Source organism: Tyto alba, unplaced genomic scaffold, assembly GCF_018691265.1.
Source record: "Tyto alba isolate M040663 unplaced genomic scaffold, T.alba_DEE_v4.0 Super-Scaffold_2, whole genome shotgun sequence".
In the NCBI taxonomy this organism is placed as follows: Eukaryota; Metazoa; Chordata; class Aves; order Strigiformes; family Tytonidae; genus Tyto; species Tyto alba.
The window spans coordinates 86,815,645-86,834,002 of NW_024881282.1; the positions used below are offsets into that span (position 1 = coordinate 86,815,645).

Consider the following 18,358-nt stretch of genomic DNA (forward strand, 5'->3'; position numbering starts at 1 on the left):
TGATCCCAAGGGGACACTGCTATCGGCTGACCCTTTTGCACCCCCGTTTGCAGGCACATCTGTGCTGTGCTAGGTTTAATGTGGACCACGGGGATATGCTGACAGCCTTTTCATAAGAATATAATTTCAGGCTAAGCCAAGCACCTTCTAGAAACCTGAACGTGTTACAGAACATGCTCTCAGATTTGGAATCCCATAAAAACAAGCTGCACCACCTCGGTCCGGTCTCCACCAGCCTGTGTAACAAGGCACAAATTGCATCACCTTCCACTTTCCCCAGGCCTGAATTAGCTCCGCTGTAAATCTGCATGGCTGGTTTTTCTCCACTAGGTTGCAGCATTAACTTTTCTTTTTCTATCCTTACCAAACCAAGAAACTGGGGCCCTTTTTTAATAGGCAGCTCTGCCTTGTCACCCCTCCGTGCCCCTGCACGGGGCTGCTGGGGATTGGTGGTGACTCAGTGTGGGGCGGTTGGAGCCTCCCCTGGGGTCCCTGCAAAAAGTGCCCCGGTTCCTATTTGCATCTGGGCTCGCCCTGCTCATATTCATTGTGAAATTAAAAGTGAAAAAAATAATAAGCAATAATTACGTTGCTAGCACGAAGCATGGAGGAAGGGGTCAGATGAAGGACAGCCAACGAGCTCCCCGTTACCTCTGCTTCCAAACAGCTCTTTTCCCTCGGTGTCAATGGCGATGACTGTGAAGTTGTTGCTGCCGATTTACAGCTTCATACTCATTTTTTCATCCCGGCGCTTCACAGATCTTAACTAAGGTTGTGCCAAACTTGGTCAAAAAAAAGGCAGGCCACAGCAACACTGGGGAATTTATGCTACATGCGGTGTCACCGCTGGGACATCGGCAGGAAGTTACTTGTGGTCTGTTGCTGCTTGGCCATGAACAAGCGCCGGCGGGTTGAACCAGAGCTGGAGACCACCTGGATCAGATGTACCCCTGCAAAACTGCGTGTGAACAAACTGGGATGCCAGATGGTTTCTAGAAAGAGGAACAACGTGTGCGGCGTTTCCTACTCCTTCCCCTGGCCTAGCCCTGGTGCCCCCCCCTCCAAGCCCAGCTATGAGGGCAGGGTATGATCCTCTGGATGCTCTCGCCTGGCTGGGGCTGGGTCTATCAGGGCACCCGGGCTACTGTTGATCCCCTCCAGGGCTTCATGTTATCCCAGTTCAGCAGTCTGGAGAGGTCTGGTCTGGAGAGAGGTGGAAGCTGCCATCTGGATGCCTCCACGTGCTCAGAAAGTCACCAGGGCAGGAGATGTTGCTGAGTCCCCCGGGAGATGCTCGGCGTGGGGTGATTCATCCCCTGCACGTGTGCCCACGGATGCTCTGGCTGCTGCCCTGGTTTTGGGAGAGCAGAGTGGGGTTCGAAAGGAGGGAGCTGCTGCGGTGCTTTTGTTGTGATCAAGGGGTGGAATTAGCGAGGAGAAAGCCCTGAGCAGCCCCGAGGAGACCGATGGGTGAGCTAAGAGCGGGCTACAAACACGCAAAAGGTCGTTGCAGAGACACAGCCAGACTCCTCTCCGTCGTGCCAGACTGTAACAAAAGGCATCGGCTGCAAACTGGGGCTGGGGAGGCTCAGGTTGGATGTAGGGAAGGCTCTTGCTGCGGGGTACTGCTGCCCTGGGACAGAGACCCCCCCGGAGCTGGTGCACCCTCCATCCTTGGGGGTTTTAGGACTTGGCTAGACCATGTCACGGCTGACAGCCTCGCTACAGTCCTGCTCCAAGAGGAGGCTGGATTTGAGATGTGCCTTTGACCCAAGGTTTGTATGCGAGTTTGATTAAAAATAATTGGTTTTCCTGCTTCTGAGTGTCCTCGAGCCGCTTTCCTGTTGTCTGCAGATCTGAGCTCTTCTGCGTGCCTGCTTATGGAATAATGATGTTTCCAACAGCAACAGCGACGCAGAGCTCCAGAGGTGAAGGAAGCAGCAAGGAGGGCAGGAATCCCCTGCGGCAGTGGGAAAAGCCTGGACAGATGTGTGCAAGGTCCCCTTTGGACCCATCCAGGCTTTGCTCCGTGCTGACTCACCATCCCTCCTGCCCCCAAGTCCTTCTCAGCTTCCTCCTACTCAAACCCACATCCCAGGGGCCTTCTGAGGTCTCAGCTCACTGGTGCTGTGCTCATCTCCTCTGTTCCTGTCCTACAATTGGGCTATATCGTTTGCACGTTCACAAACCACTGGCTAAGACAGCCAAACAAATCCTCCCCACCATCCCACTGCTTGCTTCTGCCAAAGCCAAACTCGAGATCCTGAGGCTACAGGGTATTTTCAGATGTGGGACACAGGACGCGGTCACCCGAAGCCCACTTGGGGAGAGGACTCTGAAGGCAGAAATAAAAGGTGGACGTACTGGGAGGTCCTGCTTGGAGGGAGCCCAGGACATGTCATGTCCTTGTATGAATAGATACGGCCGTGCATGGGGCAGCTGAGAGCACAGTGTGTTCAGCATTGCTGGTCCCCGAAGGCTCCAGGGGCTTGGTAACATCTCATGAGGAGCATTGTAGCCTCACCCTCAGGGTGGTTTTCCTGGCATTTAACAAAGTCCCACAAGTACAAACTATTCCCAAGGCAAAAAATGTGTGCTCGGTACAGCTGGCGGCACTGCTCACCCCTGCTTCCCTCTGCCTTCCCACCCCTGCCGTGGGTCTGGTCTCTCCTTCCCTACACGCAGTTCTTCCCTAGCCACCTCTGCTGAAGCAACAATGGATTCAAGCCCTGAGCACCCAGTCCACTCTGGAGGTAAAAGCAGGTTTTTCGATTAGCAATGCAGCTTCTTTGTGCTGTCCTCGCTCCGTGATGGGGTCCTTGGAAGTCACAGAGGGTAGAAGAGGTGAAGAGATCTCCACATCGCCCACGTGTACTTTGGCTTTAATGACGTCCTGTTACTTTCTCCCAGACCTGTGGCTTTTTACCTGCAGTGACCTTCCGTGACTCCTTGTTTACACTGCAGAGAAAGGGGACGCTTATTGCACAGAGTGCAGTTCAGCTATAGCTTTTCAGCCAGCGATCAAAACACTTGAAACCTAAGAGCAGCATTTGAATTTAAAAATCATAATTAGAGTGCCCAACAGGCAGAAGTTGGAAGAGGGCAATAAACGAAGCAGGGGGTTGGAAGAAAACAAAGAAAGGCATGAGAGGAATCTGAGCTTTGAACAGAATCCTGAATATCTTGTACCGGCTACTTCAAATTGGGCACCCAAATTAATAGATTCTCTGACCTTCAGTTCTCTGTGCTCCAGTTCCTTGTTTGTGAAGCAGAAATGACAATAGAGCCTCACCTGAAAAAAATATGTCATCACTGCAACTGCTCCGGCCAAAGCACTCAGATGCTGCAGAGATGAGCATGAAGAAGGAAAAAAAATAAACCACTATACGGCTGTTCACCAAGTGAGTACCACCATTGCGTGCATGGAGTGGGGCAGTGTCCTGTGGAAAAAAATAACTTCCAATCGTGTAATTAAGGACTGTACCATAGCGCACGCGCCCATAGAGGTTACGTGGGCAGCCTGAAGACAGGCGTCTCCTAACTTTTAAATGCTTTTTCAACCTTGTCACTTCTGATGTTATTTTGAAGTGTTTTATGCATAGTACTGCTCTACTATATTAAGAGCGCGTCTATGTATTTTGCAAGTAACTCTCTCTCCCAGCAGAGGAAAGCCTGGCATGTATTCCCAAACGAAGCAGTGAGGCTGTTAGCTCTGGTGTACGAAGCTTCAGATTTTGGTGATCATCACTGACTACATCACCACGTTACACAGACCTCACTGCTGATCTGCTATTGGATTTATCGTACTGCGGTCTCTGCAGTAGCTGGCCTGGCTGCTACGCTAGGATGTAAGAGGAAGGTTAAAATCCACACGAGAGCAGTGTGCCCTATTTGTGGAGCCTCGCTCCTTTAAACACACGTGGGAGGGAGGACGGGTAAATCCTTGGACAGTTTTTCATCTTGCCTCGACTGGGCTGGGCTTTGGGCTCAGTCTGTTGTCTGGTCCCTTGTCATAGCTGCTGTTATAATGATTCATCCATCTGGTTTTCTGGGAAAAGAAAATGAGCTAGGGAAATGTTTTTTTCTTTCTTTTTTTTTTTTTTTTTTGGCTGTATCTCTCCTCAAATGATTACAACTTTGCACCCGCTGGCGTTGACGGAGGGGAAGGAGTTTTGCACATCGCTTGTCGCTTGCTGGAGCAGACAGAGGAGCGCCGAGAAGCCCATTCCTCAAAGCCCAGACCATGGCAGTCATGTCTTTAAACTGTGTTTCCGAGAGCAAAAAGGACCTAGCAAAACCCACCAAAAGATTCAGGCTGTCTTCAGCGAGTGCGCTGGACAAAACCTCATGCACTCCAGGGACCATGTCCACTCCTTCAACTGGCTCTCAGCCTGCCCGAGCTCTCCAGAAATGATGCAGGATGAACTGCTTGGAAGGAAATCCAGGTGGAAAACGTTGACACTGGAAGTATTCTCATTGGGATTAAACAGCTGCTCTCTCGAGTGGCCTGCTTGATCATAAATTAGGTAATAGTAGGGGAAAAAAAAAAATCCTAAGAGTTCACACTGGGTGATGCTTAGTGTCAGAGCAGAGTGCATCAGAAAGCCACGGTGGGTTTTTCCATGTTGGTTTGTAGGAGCAGTACTTCTCTGCTGGGGACAGTGCACCCATCCAGCTGGGAACGGCAAGGTAACCTGCTCCTTGGGTAAGAAAAGTGGCAGTGCAACCTCTCTTTGCCGGCAGCCCTTAAAAATACTGTTTTAAACAAGCCAGGTCCAGAGGAGATCTTTTTATATCTCTTTGCTCCAGGAATGCGTCTCGGTCCAAGTTTGGTTAGAGGTTAGACTGGGAAAGCCGCAGCTTGTCTGGGAGCAATCATTCCTCCATTCAGACACATATTAATAAATTTCCATCAAATGGGTCATGTGTCAAAGTTCTACTTTTCTACACTGCTAAAGCAAACCCTCCTGCGACAAATTCTTCCCTTTATACTGGCTTTGTATCTGTTACAAACACAGTGCACTCCTTTGAAACCCAGATCCTCCTTGAACCCACCAACACAGGAACTGCCCTCCTCGCCGGTCCAGCATCCTTCCTCTCTCGTCCCCCTTTTTTTAGACCTAACACCTTTCTTCGCCTCACCAGCCTTTACTCGAATTTGCCCGTTCCATGATTTCATCCGAAGTGGGTGGTGAGTTCACTCTCCCCCGCGAGCAGCCTCTTCGCAACGGCTTCTGGGATCGCTGCCAGCTTCTCTCCACCCACGGCCTCTCCCGTTGAAGCAAACCACGCAGCTCCTGCTGCTTCCCGGGCCGAAGGCGGCATCTCACATCTGGTGGGCTGGCTTGGGAAGAGAGAGGGGAGCCAAGGAACACCTCGCTGCGGGTAGGAGCCCCCACCTATCCCCTCGTCCTAACCCTTTCCAGGGGTAGGCACCTCCACCCTCCCTACGCGCCCCTGCACCCTCAGGGATCCCCTGGCTTTCCTCCCAGGAGACGGAGGCGGGTTAACGAAGTGACTTTTGGAGGCTCAGCAGACACTGCAAACCCAAACTTAGTTTAGAAAACAGCTTGGCGGATTCTATACCAAATGAAAACTGGCTTTTTTTTTTTTTTAAAAAAAAAAGAAAAAAAAAAAAAAGAAAAAAAAAAGAGTTACTCCTATTCAAAAAACCTTTGCATGGATTTAAGAATTCCCAGCCCTTGGTAATGTCGGAGCATCAGACAGTGAAGTCAACTGGTCCCATGGCTTCAGAGACTGCAGAGCTAAATGGCATGCTGACAAGTGGATTTGATTTGAGTTTTGAAATGGTATGTGTTAAAACAGAGTATTAAAATTGAAAATAGAGCACAGGACAGGTTCTCAAACCTCTCGGGTTCTTCCCTCCGCTCCTTCTGATTTGCCATGGTTTTAAAAATTAATCTTTTGACTATTCCTCCCGATGCCATTTCTGGGCTGGCAGCCTAATTCCAACACCAGTGATTTATATGCTTTGCTCAGAACGCAGCACACAAGTACATCGTTTTTTCACTCGCCCTTTCCAAACATTTTTAACGATCTGCTTCCTCAGATCTGTTTACATTTGGGAAATTAAAAGCTAAGCAACAACTCCATTACGAACAAGAACACCATAAAAATTCCACGATTGCCACAAAACATCTCAATATGGTGACAAACGTAGCCATGCTCTGGTACTGCTGCTCATCCGTGGGAAGGCTGGTTTATAAATTATTCATGAGTGTCTTAAAATTTCCAGGCTAATCTCAACTAAAAAGTGGTTTTCTACATCGTTGTTTCACTCAAAAGTTCTCTGATTGGAATTTTGATTTGCACAGTGAAATCTGCAAATTTACTTGCGCTGAAGGTAATTTCTATTTCCTTCATAAACACTTGAGTTGTGATTTCAGTTCTCACACTGGAAACGTAACGGAGAGTCTTTACATGACAGCTTTTTTGAAATTCTGGGAATCCATGATAATTCCAATGTATTTCCTGAGGAATTTAAGTTTTCCCAGATGTGATTTTTGAGCAGGTTCTGATCTCTAAGGACTCTGGCACCTTTCGGCAGGTGATCCCATCAGCCCAAGCTATTTCTAGTAAGCAAAAGCTATTTGGGAGACTATCAAGCCATTCTTCTTCCAGTCTGTTCCACAGTAACGACAGGCAACACTAAAGATTAAATAATGGCAAAATCTAGTTGAGAATATCACTCTATGGTCCTCTGGGGGCTATTAAAAGGCTGGCTAACTCACCCGTGCTTATGGCTTTTACAACTGCCAATGCGTTTTAGTTTTATCCCGCACGGTGGCATCTGAGTATCTTCCAAGTAAAATCATTAATTATAACTAAATTCTACTGGGTTTTACGTTAACACCCCCGCATGCAGTGATGTTAGGGTAGCACAAAAAGTAATGAGATCTGAAGAAACGAGGAAGTCAAAAGAAACGCCTTGCGTTCGCTGGTGGTGCCCCTGCTCTGCGGTGCCATGCATCACTCGGGAAACCCTACCGCAGCTGGCTCCTCCAGACGGTGCCTGGACGCCCCTTCCCAAGCTCTTCGTGCCAGGCTGAGCTGCTCCAAAGGCGTGCAAGAGTCAGGCTTTGCCGACTGGCAGCCAGCCAGAGACTTGTAGGGCTTCACACGGTAACTGCTTCGTAAAACAGAGCCCAAGAAAAGCTCTCCTCTGCAGCGATCACGTGAACACTGCTAGCACCGAAAATATTGTACTCAAACCCTTGCTCGCTCCTCCTTTTTATGGCAAGTGGCCGTCAAAAAAAGTCTTGACGCAAGGAGAAACTGGTTTTATGGACCCCACATGACTGAAGCCAAGTCACCTGCTGCCACAGCAGGTTTTTCAGAGAGGGAACCTTGAGAAGAGACAGACCATGATCCTGAGAAAGCCGCAGAGATAGAAGCTGCACAGAACACTACTCAAACACCCAGCAATCCGGGTAGCAGAGCAGGCAGCCACACGTCTCGCCACAGACTGCTGTAGGAAAGCAAGAGGAGAAGACACAGGGAAAACATTTGTTGCCTCTAATTTCAAGGAGCTGAATGGGAATAGCTTCTGAGCAAAGGTCTGTAACCATCTGAACATCTAGAACATCCTCTTGCCTGCTCAATGGCAGAGGTGGGAGTACGTAGCTGGTCCAGCTTTTGCACCTGGAACCCCAAAGCTCTGGGCGTTTCAAGGGGAGATGCACCTGCAGCATCTAACAGGCACTGCTGGACAGCAAAAGCCACCAGCTTGATGAACGACTGTCAGAAAAAAGGACAGCTCTCTGCAAACAGTACAGCTGTCTTGAATGACACATGTGAAGTAAAAAAACTCTCATGTATGTGGGCAGCTTAACTAAGGTTGTTTGGCTGTAGTTTGTTTCGCTCATTGGATCTCATTTACCAGAGAAAATATCTAGAAATTATAGCACTATTTTTGCTAGGATTACCCAAACAAGTAAGAATTTGCTCTCCTGGCATCTTTAAATTGCTGTGAGCTTTAATAGTCTGTTTTATAGCATAGGAAAGCTCTGCCAACATAAGCCTCTTGTTGTTTCACACTTAGCAAAGGTCCCAGCTGAATTTAGCCAGCCTGCAGTAAAAGCCACACTACCCAGGTTTATTCCACTTGTACCTCTGCTGGCCATTACAGCAGTGGAAACGTGTGCTAAGGACATGACAGCTCTCTCACAAGCAGATTATTTTTGGCTACTAAGTCCCAAACTGGCTTGAAGAAATCAGGAAGCATCTTGTAGAATATCACAATTTTGTCTTATTTCCCGTTCCACTCTTTTACAAGCATTTTATGCTTGCACGTTTCGTCAATTAACATAAAGATTAAGATGCTGCAAGTTATAGTTCTGACCCTCAATTTATTTGCCCTGAAAACACAGCAGTTCACCATCATCCCAAACTCTTACTCAATGTGCTCAGGGTATCTGTGCCCCCTTTTCAGATTTCACAGAACTTCCTTACATAGAAGCCAGACATAATGCGAGATCACAAAAGCTTCAGACAAATTAATATGACAATTGAAATTTAGGATCGGTGTAGTAGAATTAATTGCTTTAATGCCTCATTAAGAGAAAGACAGTACACTGCACGACATTTCTGAAATACTTTTGTATTCAAAATTTCCCTTCTCTCCCTCTCAGCTCACCTGTGCTGGTTTTGGCTGGGGTAGAGTTAATTTTCTTCATAGTAGCTAGTATGGGGCCAAGTTTTGGATTTGTGCTGGAACAGTGTTGTTAATACAAAGATGTTTTTGTTATCACTGAGCAGCGCTTACACAGAGCCGAGGCCTTTCCTGCTCCTCACCCCATCCCAGAGGGGCTGGGGGGGGCACAAGGAGTTGGGGAGGACACAGCCAGGAGAGCTGCCCCCAAGTGCCCCCAGGGACATCCCAGACCGTACGGCGTCCTGCTCAGCACAGGGAGCTGGGGGAAGGAGGAGGAGGAAGCGGGGGACGTTCGGAGTGGTGGCGTTTGTCTGCCCAAGTCACCGTTTACCCGTGATGTAGCGCAGCTGTCCTGGGGATGGCTGAAGCTGCCAGCCCATGGGGAGTGGGGAATGAATTCCTTGTTTTGCTTTGGTGGTGTGCGTGGTTTTTGCTTTAGCTATTAAACTGTCTTTAACTCAACCCACGAGTTTTCTCACTTTTACCCTTCTGCTTCTCTCCCCCATCCTGCTGGGTGAGGGAAGAGTGTGCAAGCGGCTGAGTGGGGCTGAGTTGTTGGCTGGGGTTAAACCATGACACCCCCATCAAGCACCTCTTCTGTTAGTCCAGAAGTGAGAGTTTGGGGGAAGAGCAGCAGCTGACTTCCAGCACTATTTCTGGCTTAGTTCAAGTGTTTATTTCATTTTAATATCGTTCCAGAAGACTGGCAACTACACAAGCTTTGCTGACCATGAAGCAATCTCCTTGCACATTACACTTTGCCATTGCTGCAGGGTATCACACAGTAGGATAAAGCAGACTTGCAAACAAACAGGTTAAGTTATAAACTGCGGTACCTGATCAGTGTTTTGAGACTGGTACAATTTTCGTAAGCGCTGTTTTGCATCTAGAGGTGCCTGTGCAACAGGGGAGACTTGTCTTCTAGTAGCTTCAAGCTTCACTTTTTAAAAAGGCCAAGAGCTGAGGACAAAGAGGATCAGAAAAAAAAAAAAGAAACCCATTACACACGCTTCTCTCTTCATCATACATATATATATATATTTTACAGCGCAATGTTTCTATTTTCAGGAAGCGTTTTTCTCCCTTCTTTCCCACCTTCTTTTGTTCTTTCATCCTTTCTTTCCCTGTTCCTGCAGGGAAGACCCAACATGGAACAGGACACACTCCTGTAAGCACACGGGCACACTAGCAGCACTACTCACGTCTGAAAAGACTTTCCTGAGATCCAAGCACTTGGCAGTTCCATCTTTTCTCACTCTATGGTGCAAACAGAGAAAATTACTGCAGCTTAAAACCCTCTTATCTTTCAATAGAAATAATTACAACTTTAATAATCTCCTTCAGCTGTCTTTGTGTGATCACTCTGTTTTATTTTGTCATCGATTCTTACCTTAAGATTAGTTTTTTGTGCTAACAAGTTTTCTTTAACTGTAAAGCAGTCTAGACTTTTAGATCCAACCTTGACAAGCACAGTACAAGTAGCTGAACTCCAAATAGATCGATCTGCTCATTCAAGGATGTTGCACAAGAAATCATTTAACCAACAGTCTGTATGGGAGCTACTTAAGCTGTGGATGTACTTAAAACACACCAATTACTTGTAAGCCACATTTCCAGAGTGCAATACTTTATTCTGTATAGCTTTTAACTTCAACAAGAACATCTGTCAAACCCCCCAAATATGTATGTGGGCAGGTGCCAGCTCTCTGCATCATACTGCAAAAAGTATGCTGCTAGCCATTCTACATTTTCAGTATTTGAATCATTTTTTGTGCTTATTTAAGGGCTAACCTGGAGAGTCTTTTGTACTAAACACAGTACTACCCACTTCTGAGACTTTAATCTATAGAAGACATACAAGTCATGAGGGTGGATTTCACAAAGGGATGGAAGTGAGAGACTAGAAAGAGGCGACATACTTTTCATATAGTCTCTTCTGGTTTGTCATTATCGGATCCCTTTTTAGTTAAACAGAAATAAAAGTAACAGGAGCATATACCAATAAAAAGACAGAGTGCAGGATGGGGGCCAAGAAAGATAAATTTGCTGCCAACAACCAGACACAACCTTAGAAATGCCTCTGAATACTCAAAAGCTGCTCCAGTTGTTTACAGTCTGTAGGTATTTTTTAGTTTCCCCATGCAAAATAGTGGGGGAAGTCAGTACATTGCCATTTTCACCAGTAAATGGAGGAAAATACCCATGCCACAGGGATGCCTTGATGCAGGTTGGTCTCTGTTATTAGCTCACAAGAAACTGGATGTAGTATGACAAGCTGGTTGAAGGATGACTTTCAGAAATTATTTTTATGGATAACGAGATCCTGCTGCAACTGGGAACACAACCCACACTTCGATTCTCCGTCTCTGGCCAGTTGTGTTTCTCTGAAGAACAGAATTTTCAGAGAAAACTTCTTAAGATACTAAAACATCTTTGGGAACATGACTCAGTTTTGTAGCTTACACTGTTAACAGTGTAAGAGAGGAGAACGCAAAAAGTTCTCAGGCTGGCAACGAAATCTTTCACAAGATCTCACTTTCAGCATGTCCGGAATACGGTAATTGGAGATTGGCTTCCTGCTGCTGACTTTTTATTTCCTCATACCTCATAGACAGACCTTTAAACCAACAGGGTGGGTTTTCTTCTTTTAAGTCCACACTGATTATTCTCATTGGGAAAACCATCTCCACGTATCTTCACTCTCAGTACTGTGTGGCTTTCCAAACCATTCCAATATCATCTTTACATAAATGACCTAAATGAAGACCTCGTGTTACATATTTTACATAATCTATCTACTAGAAATTATACTTTCTCCTAGGAAAAATCTCCAGCTATATAAAAGCATCTAACAACACTAGAGTTTAAGTGCACAGTATTTCTGCATTCAGCAACTCTGTTCACTAAAATAACACACTTTCCTCTTTCCAGTCCCAGATAATACCATTAAAGATTCTCTTTGGTGCCTCTTGTATAAAAGTCACAAGGAGCAATTCCCCAATCACTATAACCGATTTCAAATGGTGCTAGAAATTATTATTGACTCTGAACACCAAAAGAAATCAGTCATCCTCTAAAGGGGTTACTGAGATCTGCAAGGATGAAGAGGTAAATGCTCGACAGTGTTTTACATTGAAGGATCCCCAGATACTTGGTAAACATTAATTAATTACCTCTGTGGCATTATTCACTAAAAAAATGTTGTAAATATTATTAAAATGTCTGTGAGAAGACAATGATTTAGAAGGTACAAACTGTCAAAACCCATCATTAGCTACACAAATCTTTTAATACAGCAAAGCCAATCTTAAAACACTTCAGTTCCTCCCAATTTCAGCAGCTTTGGTCAGTATGACCTATCACACATGCTCCAATTCTCACAGACGTTGACGGTTGCCATTTTCAGTAACTACACTTAGTTCATCAGGCTACCAACTTGCAACCTGAACACCGGAAAGTTAAGTCACACAAAATAAATAAGCATATTCAGATCTGCCAAACATGCCACAATGAAAAAGCAAACACACAGCAGGGACGTAAACTGTATCTAGAACTCCCAGTGCTTAAATATAATATTATCTGCTTTAAATTGTATTGTGTGTCTTGTATGATACATGTAGAAGGTATTTACAAAGGCAGTAAAGAACTAACAAAAACGTATCTTCGTAAGGCCGAAACAGGCTTCGAGTTGAAAAGGAGGTGGAGCAAATGAATTTCCTTTCCTTATTCCTCACTGTGTTGTACAAACTAGTTGTTTATACATTAACGTCAGTGTCTTCAACATCGTGCTGCAAGTCCGTATTACACTTTTTTGCATTGTTTGTATCTCGCAAGTCCTTCTGTTTCCAAAGTTCTGGTTTACCACCTATAAATACCATAAACATGCTGTTGCCCAGCAGTATTGCAGCAGAATTTCTGCCTTTGTGATCACATATTGCATTGCTCTCCAAAGGACCATAGACACTGCAGCCCCAGACTACAGAGGGACTTTGGTGGTAGAGCTACCTGTAATGGCAGAAGCACGCAAGGAAGATCTTGACCTTTTCCACCGAGGTTTCCAAGGATCTGTTTCACTGATGGAGGCAGGCATTCTTCCTCCAAGAACACTGATTTCAAATGGTGCTAGACAATGAATAGTTAAATCTAAACCACCATATGAAACCAGCTTCCTGAGGGAGCTTGTTTCTAGCTGGGATGATATTCCTGTAACAATAAATTGGAAATGCCACAGAAGAATACCTAGTTGCATTGTTTTTTTATCTTTATTTTTCCTATTAAATAGTCGATGCTTTTTTCTTATTCTTACCCTCGATTTTGGTTTGAGTCACCAAATGTTTGCTTCTGTTTTCTATTATAGTGCTACCAACAGAAAGAGAATTGCTTGCAGCAGTGTCACTCTGAAGAATTGTTAGTCAAGCTTGGACAACATGTACAAGGGTTTAACCAGGAAAGAAGGAAACCTTCATCCTACTTTTGTTACTGCCTTCTATTAACACCCTGTGTCTGCTGAGGTCTGCCCACAGCACAACTACCACCGAACAAATCAGTAAGGGAAACACTGCTGCAAACTCCCTCTAGTGACAGCAAAACAACGTGTGAAAGGTCTCCTGCAAGATGTTAACATATCTTATTTTTAACAGCAGCAGCAGAAGTACCAGCATGTGACAGAAACTACAGATTAATGCCTAAATGCTGAATATTCATTCAAAAGGTCACATGGATATTCTGAAAGCCAGCCCACCTGTGTGCTAGCTCTTACTGAGATGGTATTTGCAACATTAGGAAAAAAGTGTGTGCCCAAACATAAAACGTTAAGGATTGCACCAATTATGGACTATTCAGATCTGGCACTTACCACCTGGTCCCAGCACTACTTCTAAGAAGTCTGACACAGGGTTTTTTCCTGGAAGTCTGCTACCGAAGCGTGTTTTAGACGATTTACTCCCTTCAAACAGATGTATTTTTTTATAACCTGTCTGCAGCTTCTCATCTCAGCTGGCAGAACAAACATACCTGAATCACATCTGCAGAATCACGTCGAGCAAGTTTGAGGGTTTGCACAGACTACAAGGGCTCAGCCACGCTCATGGTGACACGTGCTGGGAAGTACTTGATAGGTACATCGCAGCCTCTCAGCAAGGAACAAACTACCCAAAGGACAGTGTGTTTCGATGGCAGGGCAGAGGGGAGGCACAGTGAGACAGCGTGCCCCGTGTGGGTGTAAAACATTGTTTTAAAGAAAACAACCAAAGGGAGTAGACTGGGCCTCTGAAAGCGAGCAGTTGCTTCAGTTACTGGAAGAGCTATAACAATGCCAGGCCACATCAGCGCTGGATTTATTATGCAGCTTTTCTGTCCAGAAAGCGTCTGTGTGGAGCAGAGCAGTGAGGAAGCAGCTTGGCCAGGAGCAGCAGGACTGAGCTGTGCTTGTGCCCACCTCCCCGGGCTCTGCCCCGAGCACACAGATGTCTGGGAATCTTCCATGCGGGCACAAGAAAGGCTAATGTTTTAGCATGGTTAAAATAAAGCAGCTTTAAAGGATGGGCAGGACTGAACCATTTCCTTGAGCCATGTACGTGCATCGAACTTTGCCTTGCTGTATTCAAGAAGAGTGAAGCATCTGATTTTTTCCCTCCTGCAGTTTAATACACCCAGTGTGCAACGTACCCGCCTCTGGAAGTCCTGTGAAAGCTGATTTTAGTTGATTAAAACCATCATGCAAGATGAACCCATCTGTGGTCTCTGAGGACAGCCAAATATTCTAAAACTCCTCGTCAGGGGGGCAGGAAACCATGTAGAAAAACCTAACTAATTAAATCTGTTTCTAAGGTTTCATCACCTCCAGCGCTGCATCTCTCTCTCCATTTAGCAAAATGACAATAAAACCAACTAGCTTAGACTAGAAACCTAACTTCTAGATGGCTGAAGATAGAGGAGAGAAATCTCAAATACAGTGTGGACAGTTCCCACACGGGTATCTGTCAACAGCATAGCTAACACGCTCCTCTCCAAGAAAATCTTCATGACAAAGTCCAAGAAACCTGACACCCATCTGTGAAACAAGGAAAGCAATGGCACTTCACAACCATTATCTTCCCTGGACAAGGCAAGGCTCAATTGTGCTACAGTAGCTTTTCCCGTACAGTTGCATTCATGACATAAATGGGATTTGAAGCTGAGGTCCAGTTGTCTGTCTTTACTGTCAGCCCTAGAATGGGTGCAGATCACAGCATCTTCATCTGACTATTCAGACAGCACATTCTTCCATTTAATATCATTTGTACTTTTGAAGAAAGCATCTTTCAAAACTTGTAATAACTCTGCATGTTTCTAGAACACAGATAATGAGAAACACTCTCGCATTAGGGCTGTAAACTGTCATTTCTAAATTGGAAAAACAAATGAACTGCAGATAGAGAACTATTGTACTTCTCTAAGATGCCTCCTTCTAATTAGGTCCTGTAAGTTTTAAAACATTTTCAGGTCTTGGACTGTTCTGTCCTTACTAGATTTAATGATGAGAAAAGCTGAGAGCAATTTTCTCGTCTCACTGGAAAGGAAGAAGAGGAACAGAGGAGATAATGTCCTTAAATTTATGTATCTACTTAGCAGAAAAGCAAGAGCTTGGGAAACAGAGCAAACCCAGAATTCAGACTTAGATAAAAATTTTAGATGGAAGAGTTTCTGATTACATTTTTGTTTCTGTAGTTACAAACCAACACTGTTTTGTAATCTCCCAGAGAAAATTATGGGAACGACGTATCAGTGACTTAGGCCCTGATCTTAAATACTTCAGAAGTCACGCTTTTTTTATTTGACATAGATGAGATTACTTACACGAGTGAAGTTTTGTCTGTGATTGAACCACTTTAAGATTAGAGTTTACGATGGTTTGGTTTTGCTGTTGAGTAATTCTAGCAGTTTAGCTGCACTCAAACACCTATCAGGTAACCCCTCTCTTCCAGGGATGAATTCCTGCGGTTAAGCACTTGGAGTAATATGTGAACTGTGATCCCATCTTTGACTGAAAATGACAACTGTGGGCACTTTATCACGTTAATCAGGGATAATCAGAAAGAACATCTGTTGGGAGCAACTTGGGAAGACTTTCAACTGGACTAATGATCCTGTACAGGAAATTTGTAAAAAGTCAGTCTTAATGCCTCCTCCCCATGCTCTGCCATAACAGGAGCCATGTAAATGGATTTTGTTAGAGCTTTACTTATGACAGCTTTACGATCCATCTATGACAGGCTGAAAGACCGAGTCAGCCTGTAATTTGCAGACAATAGCCTGCGAGTACGTTAATGTCTGACAAACTGCTCAACTTATTGTAACTTTCCAAATTCCTTTTTTTTTAATAAAATGTGGAGCCAAGGGAAGATGACAGATTGACAACTCTGCAGAAAGCCTCTGTTCACAGAACAGCTATAGCATAGGAAGCAATTGTGCGAACTTCCTACTTAACGCCTGGCCATGTATCTCATTTATGAGCTGCTGCAGATACCCTATGGCATGATGAAGATCAAGGAACCATTGAGAAATTGTCTGTCAGCTGAAAAACCAATTAATACTAACTGCAGTGAGGAAGAACTGCCTACCAAGACAGAAATTGAGACTGTGAAGTCAGTTACAGATGTCTAAGGTACCTTTTTTTTTTCCCGGTCATTTTCAACTTGAACTTAAACCACAGCTATTGGGGAAAAGCTGCTTCATCTTTTATTCTTCTGCACCATCAATCCCCCAGCGTTTTCACCACCAGCTTAATGAATTCCAACTATCAAGAGAGCTCATCTGCTATGTAATTTGTCTTTTTTTGTTCCCTTCACTAAACAAGCAGGAAAAATGTTTTTAATTTGCAAGGCTGAATAAATACCTACTGTGTTTGCCAAGACTTTATTGACATTCATGGCTGTCCACAAAGCTGACTGACTTCTCGCAGAGATGGTTTATCTCAAGAAAAAAAAACCTGCCCAAGCAAGATGTTAATCTTTCTTAATAAAATAAAACAAAATGAAAAGCAACAGTTCAATAAATAATACTGTGGCTAGTGAAACCCCTTCACCCAGGACATGGTCCCAGAGCAGATTTTTGTTGACAGCAAGATCACTTAACATTGGGACACCCTCCAGCACTCACTGCTGCCTCTGATGCTGCAGTTCATGTCACCTTCAGTTGTACCCATACAACTGCCCGTGGGCCACGCTATAACAAGTTCATTCAAACGATTCTAATTCAAAGAAAAAAAAAAAAAAAAAGGTGTTTCTTTTCTTGACTGAGGTATTTTCAGTCATCTGGTTTTCCACATGGTCGGGAAAGAGATGGCACTGCATTGCTGCTGAGCTGGAAATGAATGGCTGGGAGTAGGCAGAAACTTATTAAGCTGGTACTAGCAAAAGACACGAACTGTGGTATTACACCCTGGATAGCATCAAATCCCATCTCCCTTGCTCAGCTGGTCATGAGGAGTTGAGATGAGTTTCAGCCTGCAATGAAACACACTTCTTGAACTTTCACAAAATAAAAAAAAAAAAAAAAAATCAATACACCAAACTTTAAGATTCTTACTCATGTTTTACTAGGTTTTTATAAAAGGTCTAACTTTCCCCGTAGGCTTGCTGCCTGAATTTTTTGATTTAAATTTCTCTTGCTGAACAATTTTGTTATCTTAACATTGGGAATGTGCAAGAAACAAAGCCTCTGCAGCTGTAATTTAATATGATCAGGTCTGCTAGTGGCTTGACATAAGCAGGTAAGAGGAACAAGCTTTGGGTCATTTGGGAGGAAATTAATGACATGACAAACCATTACTGTCAAAATTTCCTACGCTGATGACAGTACTTCACATATCTCACCTTACGTCCTGTGCTTTGTTTAGCTGCACTGAAAAGAGCTACCAAGTAAGCGATCTGGGGAACAATCCTCTAGAACAAGCAAACAGCCCTCAAATAAAGACCAGTATTTCCCACTAGTGAAACATCCCATTTATCTGTTAGGTATGCACAACACATTTATCTTTTTAATTTCAGAAGCTTTTCAAAGCTTCTAACAGGAAAGGTCTGATGGCTACAAGGTAGTTGCAATACCAGCTGATACCAAGGAGGGACAGAGATATGCTATACCTCAGAAAAAAACAGCCTCCACCATGTACAGTTTTCTCCGTGTATTTCCGGAACAATTCATTATTGACACGTTTGTCCTCAGAATCTGGAAGAAAAAAAATACCAGAAGCTGTTTGAATTAGTCCCCTCTGTGTTGTTCTTCAAAGAGATAAATTAAAATGCAACTTCGTAATTCTTCTCTTCTTCCAGCCTCTCATACAGGCTTTTAGCCAAGTTACAGCTCCTCACAATCTGAATTTACGTGAGAGCATTTACAGTCAAAACAGGCAATCAAGGTTTACCACTAACCCCATCACTAGAATACAGATATCATGTTCCCTATGGAAGGAGTCCTTTTTGATTACAGCTTCAAAAGTCATCAAAAGAAATTGCCGTCTCCGTTTCATACAGAAGTATGTGTAGACATTCCTTGTAAGATACATCCAAATTGGTCTACAAACCTCTTGGTAGACTACCCTGAGGCGCAGCCCGCCCACCTACGCAATAACTCCATGGCAGTGGTGGGTCCCTGTGCCATGGGGAAATAATTCTTTGTGGAGGAAGGCTCTGTAAATAGCAGGTG

The 18,358-nt window shown here is 44.6% G+C and overlaps 1 protein-coding gene across 1 annotated transcript in view; it reads right to left on the minus strand.

Annotated features, from left to right (window-relative positions):
- The window catches only part of LOC104368568 (endonuclease domain-containing 1 protein), a 176,523-nt gene that overhangs the window by 36,033 nt on the left and 122,132 nt on the right, over positions 1-18,358 (minus strand). The window contains exons 7-10 of the mRNA XM_042792580.1: positions 17,797-17,881; positions 10,875-11,058; positions 9,877-9,931; positions 9,511-9,634 (exon numbers count right to left, since the gene is read on the minus strand). The gene's annotated coding sequence lies outside the window, so the exon portion shown is untranslated. The remainder of the gene's footprint in view (positions 1-9,510; positions 9,635-9,876; positions 9,932-10,874; positions 11,059-17,796; positions 17,882-18,358) is intronic.